Source organism: Anolis carolinensis, chromosome 1 (assembly GCF_035594765.1).
Source record: "Anolis carolinensis isolate JA03-04 chromosome 1, rAnoCar3.1.pri, whole genome shotgun sequence".
Lineage (NCBI taxonomy): Eukaryota > Metazoa > Chordata > Lepidosauria > Squamata > Dactyloidae > Anolis > Anolis carolinensis.
Window position 1 is genome coordinate 71,093,294 of NC_085841.1, and position 6,000 is coordinate 71,099,293.

Genomic DNA, 6,000 nt, shown 5'->3' on the forward strand with positions numbered 1-6,000 from the left:
TTCAGTGCATGTATGAGACCCAAAAGGTGTACAAAGTTCTCAGAATACTTCATCCTCTTGTTTTTCTGCACAAGCAAAACAGCCAGACAGGTTGATCACATGGATAGGGATTGGCAAAGCGTTTTGTGGGCTTATGAGCCATCCACCCTTTCTGGGTTGGAAAACTATAAGTTAACTAACAATTTACTTTATAAATAGGTTAGAGCCCCCTTACAGTTTAATTTTAAAACAAGCAAGAGAAGGATAGAGAGATGGACTTCCAACCATTTCTGATGAGCTGTTGGCTATTTTTGGAAAGTCTGCACAGTTAGCACCAGGCTCCAAGACAAAGCATTGGCTCCTAGACTCAGCACAGTTGCCCACCTCTGCTCCTCAGCAGACACTAACAGAACAATGCAGTAATAAAGAACACTGCAAATGACAAGAGTCCAATTAATGTTTGTGGTTTTTCTATACATTATAACTGTATTCTCAACTTGCTTCTGACACAAAAGATAAATAAATAAATACATAACCCTAAAAATATTGAGGAGCATTGGAACAAACTGAAGACCTCCATCATCACAGTCTGTGAAGAAACCACTGGATACCAAACTAAGAAACATCTAGACTAGTCTGATGAAAATGACAAAGAGATCCAACAGTTATAAGAAAAGGAAGGCCTTCCAAACATGACAGAGAGACACCAGCTGCGCTGCTGAGAAAAAGACTACAGAGTCAGGTCAGGAACAACAACAAGCAATAGTCAAGGTTATAATCCAATAGTCAGATACTAGTAGTCCAATGACCAGGGCTCATAGATCAAAGACCAAGAATCTAGGGGTATTTATTTATTTATTTATTACAATATTTATATCCCACCCTTCTCACCCAACAGGGGACTCAGGGCGGCTTACAATAAAACGTATATATAAAATTGTACAATACACTATAAATCAGTTACAAAATTAACTTACATCGGACATTCATAAAACGCATTATAAAATACAGATAGGCATGTTCAAGTTTAAAATACTGGGTCTGTCAATTGAGTTCCAGCGTACATAATAGTAATTAACGCTGCTAATTGTTATTCGAAAGCCTGGCCCCACAACCAAGTTTTAACCTTCTTATGGAAGGATAGGAGGGAGGGAGCCTGCCTGACTTCACTGGGGAGGGCGTTTCATAGGCGGGGAGCCACTACTGAAAAAGCCCTGTCTCTCGTCCCCGCCAGCCGCACCTGTGAGGTACAAACGGAAGTCAGCTTTAAATAGTCAAACCAGATAGTCAAGAATACAAACTGATGATAAAGTCAATCCATGAAAACCAAGAAGTCAACCCAGAAGTCAGAGCCCCATGTCTTCACCTGCATGGCCCCACCCTCCCTGACAAACTACCAAGATTCCATAGGATGGAGCCATGGTACTTAAAGGACCATCCAACTTCTATACTTGTGCAGTGTGAATCTACTCTATAACAGTCTGAGAACATGGATTTTCTTCCTGTCTTGTATTTTTGGTATGTGTGGGGAACTGAGAGATGTAACAGCAGAGTCCTCAAGTCACCCTGGATGTTCACCGAAGTCAGCAGCGTGATTCCTAGTGTCTTCTGTTCCAAAAACTGCTTTTAAAATTGGTAACTACTCAAATTCGAAACTGCAGAAGGTAAAGTACGTGTGTGTGTTATATGTAAGCCAAAGGGCAATCAATAACTGGAGCATTCAAACACAGGAAGGTTCAGAGAGCTGGTTAATCTGTCTTTACAGTTGGCTGGTTTGATTGCGAGCAAGGAAATCCTATCTTCCCAGCTTTAGATCCTGGCTTCATTACATGCTGTGGATGCATATATGTGTGTATGTGTGTATATCTACTTTATTAGCAGGCAAGCCACATTCTTGCAACCTCAGAGAAAGACAAAGACAAACACTCTCTGAACATATCTTGCCAAGAAAATCTTGTGATAGGGTTGACATAAGTTGAACACTTTGTTTTTGTGTATTCCTGCATGGCAGGGGTTGGACTGGATGGCCCTTATTGTCTTTTCCAATTCTACAACAGCACACAACAAAATTACCTTTCCATTCAAGCAGATCTTCGGCAGATCATCTGGGTTACTCCAAAGAAGGCTGTTATATTGGATGGGTGCTACTGCAAAAAATAAGTTTGTTGGAAAATATTTGATTTTAATACGTTTTCTTTGCTTTTAACTTCTAGTTCTTTGTTAGCTACCTTACATCATGTCTGTGGGGAGAAAAGCATGGATGGTGTCAATGTAGTGAATAAAATTATTAACCTTTTAGTTTTTAGTACACGTGTGCTTTAAAGTTTGTTTGGAAGGTTCAAAGGTGTTCAGTACCCATGTTGGAGTGATGCGGACACTTTTGTGTTGCTTGTGGCATTATGACAAAATATTTCCAGATGCATATGCTGTAGAAACACTGCCCCCAATACAGCACGTGCCACAAATAAAATCCTGTGCAGACTGCAGACGTCTTCTAAGGAGATATAATTCTCTGTATATTCTCAAGATAGACAGCAGAACAGGGTTTTTATATTATATAGAACAAATGGACCATGTCCTAGGTATTAACACTATCCTAGTTCAATCCATGAAACACATTCAGTTCAAACAGTCAGGTATCAAATAATGGGAAAGACCCTCCTGTACCTGAGACCACAGAGAACTACAGGCAGTCACTGAGTTACAAACATCTGACTTACAAATGACTAATAGTTAAGAATGGGGGTGAGACAACAGGAAATTAGAGAAATCTACCCCTTGGAAGCGAAATTCACTCCTGGAAGAGCTATCACGGGGAAAAGGGGTCTCCACTGAAAATATGTGGCAGGAGTTACCATTTAAAATTTACCTGTTCCGACTTACAAATTCAACTTAAGAACAAACCTACAGAACCTATCTTGTTCGTAACTTGTGGACTGCACTAGATATATTTACCTCATCCAGGAGAGAAACAGCCTGCATCTCAGAGGAAGATACTTTTTATTGTTGCTAATGAAGTTGGAAGTTATTGCCTAGCTTTTAATTACTGTCTCCCAATGCTTACATGGCCATAGAGGGAGGCAATCTATGCTGGCTTTGATATCCTTCCAGACCATCTTAACTGATAACAAAAATCTTGATGAATATAGGTCTCTGACTTCTACTGGGTTTCTTTAACACCTTTAAGCAAGTGAAGAAGCCAGGAGAGCTCCCAAAGCTGGCATGTTTTGTGCATTTTTGGTTGACCCAATATATATATGTTTTGTGAATCTTGGATGTTGCTGGATTTTTGTATAATGCAATTTCCCAACTTCTTCCAAATCCAAAGATCAGAAGAAAGGCTGGTCATTATCAGATAAGTTGGTCTGAAACATGACAATTGGAGCACCATTGGTGTTAAGCAATAAAAACAGATACTTGGCTAGCTCCTTGGTGTCATGGCATAGTTTTGCAGATTCTAGGGAATCAATAATGAAGACAGAGACTAGAGGGATATTGCTGGAAACCTGGAACAAATCTGACTGAAAGTGTACTGAATGGCATCACAGATTTTTTGTTGCTGTGACCATTGAGAACTATTACACTGTTATTCAAATCGACAATGGAGCAATCTTGTCTCCTGTTTGTCTAGTACAGGGGTCCCCAAACTAAGGCCCGCGGGCCACATGCGGCCCATCGGAGCCATTTATCCGGCCCCCGGGGTGGTGGCTCCCTCCTCTGCCAAGAAAGTGTGGTGTGGAGAAGGAGGAGAAGTTTCTTGTCAACCTCTCCTCATGGGCACTTTTCCGGCCGCTGCCGCCGAGGAAGGGCCTCATGAGGCGAGGAAAAGGTGTGCGGCTTTCCTCCCTCACACCATGGGCAGCTTTCCTGCTGCCACCACTAAGGAAGGGCCGCACGGGGCGAGGAAAAAGCATGCACCTTTCAGCCCTCGCCCCGCGGGCAGCTTTCCTGCTGCTGCCGCCGAGGGAGGCAACGGGAAAGGTGCGCGCGGGGTGAGGGAGGAAAGAAAGGTGCACGCCTTTTCTTCGCCCTGCATGCACCTTTCCCGCTGCCTCCACTGAGAAGAAAGAGCCGCACTGGGCGAGGGAAAGGCATGTGCCTTTCCTCCCTCACCTCGCGGGCAGCTTTCCCGCTGCCGCCGCCGAGGAAAGCAGCGTGAAAGGTGCGCGTGGGGTGAGAGAAGAAAGGCTCATGCCTTTTCCTCGTCCCACACACACCTTTCCCGCCGCCGCCTCTGACGAAGGCCTGCACGGGGCGAGGGAGGAGGGAAAGGTGCACGCTTTTCCTGCCTCCATGCTCGCCTTGCATGCTCCTTTTCCGCCTCCTCCCCCACCTGGGATGGAGGAGTCAAAACAACAATGGAGGCATGCCTGTGGCAAAAGGTAGAGACCTCCCGTTTTATCTTGCCACGTAGACTCCCTCCTTTGCAACCCTGTCATTTTTCTTGAAGGCTAGCACTCTGCCAACCCCGAACATTACAGTATTATTATTATTATTATTATTATTGCCATTGTTGGTCAGGGGTGCTTTATGTTTTGGTTCACAAAGGGAGAAAGGGGTTGGACTATATGGCCCAAGGGGTCTCTTCCAACCATGTTTATTATGGTGTTGTTGTTGTTGTTGTTGTTGTCATTGGGTGGCTATCTGTCAGCGGTGCTTTGATTATGGTGTGGTGCACAAAAGCAGAAGGGGGTTGGAGTAGATATCCCAAGGGGTCTCTTCCAACCCTCTATTATTTTTATGATGATGATGATAATGATGATTAACATTGAGGCTGTATTTGTTCCCTTTTTGTTTTGTTTTTTACTTCAAAATAAGATATGTGCAGTGTGCATAGGAATTTGTTCATAGTTTTTTTAAAAACTATAATTTGGCCCTCCAATGGTCTGAGGGACCGTGAACTGGCCCCCTGTTAAAAAAGTTTGGGGACCCCTGGTCTAGTATTATTGAATACATTTCAATACGTGCTTGAGGATATGGGCAGGACCCTTGAGAGGTGACAGCCCCTATTTGCAAGCCAGACCCTTGCTCTTGTGGCTTATTATTAAATAGGCCAGAAAGGGATAGATCAAGGGACTAGATCAAGGATTTGGCCTGTGTTAGAAGAGGTTATATTCCCCCTGAAGAAATAGAAGGTTGCAATTTGGATGTACTCCTAGACTCAGCTTTGAACCTGGAGGCTAGGTTTCTGTGGTGGTCAAAAGTCCTTTTCAGACATTTAAAGCATCTGCACTTGTTCCTTGAGATGTTTGGTTTGGCCATGTTTGGACTACTGCAACACCCTGTAGAGTCTCACTTATCCAACATTCGCTTATCCAATGTCCTGGATTATCCAACACAGTCTGCCTCCCTCCCAGATCCACAGCTGTTTCTCTGGGCAGCGAAGACTGAAACTTTTACGCATTTAATTTCCAACAATGTTGTTACTGTAAGTTCATTTTATGCAATTCTATCATTATTTGTGGTCAATTTGTTAGTAGCCAATGTTTTTGTACTCAATGTTTTCAATACATTGCGATGTTTTGGTGCTAAATTCATAAATACAGTAACTACTACATAACGTTACCATGTATTGAGCTGCTTTTTCTGTCGATTTGTTGTAAAACATGTTTTGGTGCTTAATTTGTAAAATCATAATGTAAATTTGATGTTTAATAGGCTTTTCCTTAATCCCTTTTTATTATCCAACATATTCGCTTATCCAACGTTCTGCCGGCCCATTTATGTTGGATAAGTGAGACTCTACTGTACTTAGATCTCTGGTAACCCATTACTGTTAGTTTATTCTTAACCAAGTGTATTATTTATAAGAATGCCACTTTCTCTAAAGTAATACTTACAGTATTGTTGCATATGTGCCAGTGCAATAGGTTGTCACTTTCAGTTCCTTCACTCTAATTCCACATTAGTATTCTTTCATACATTTAACATTTACAATATAACATATACCCGCAAAAAAAGAGAAACTCTCCTAGAAGTGGTTTTTAAGGTGACAAAACACTGATATATTACTTTTAAAAA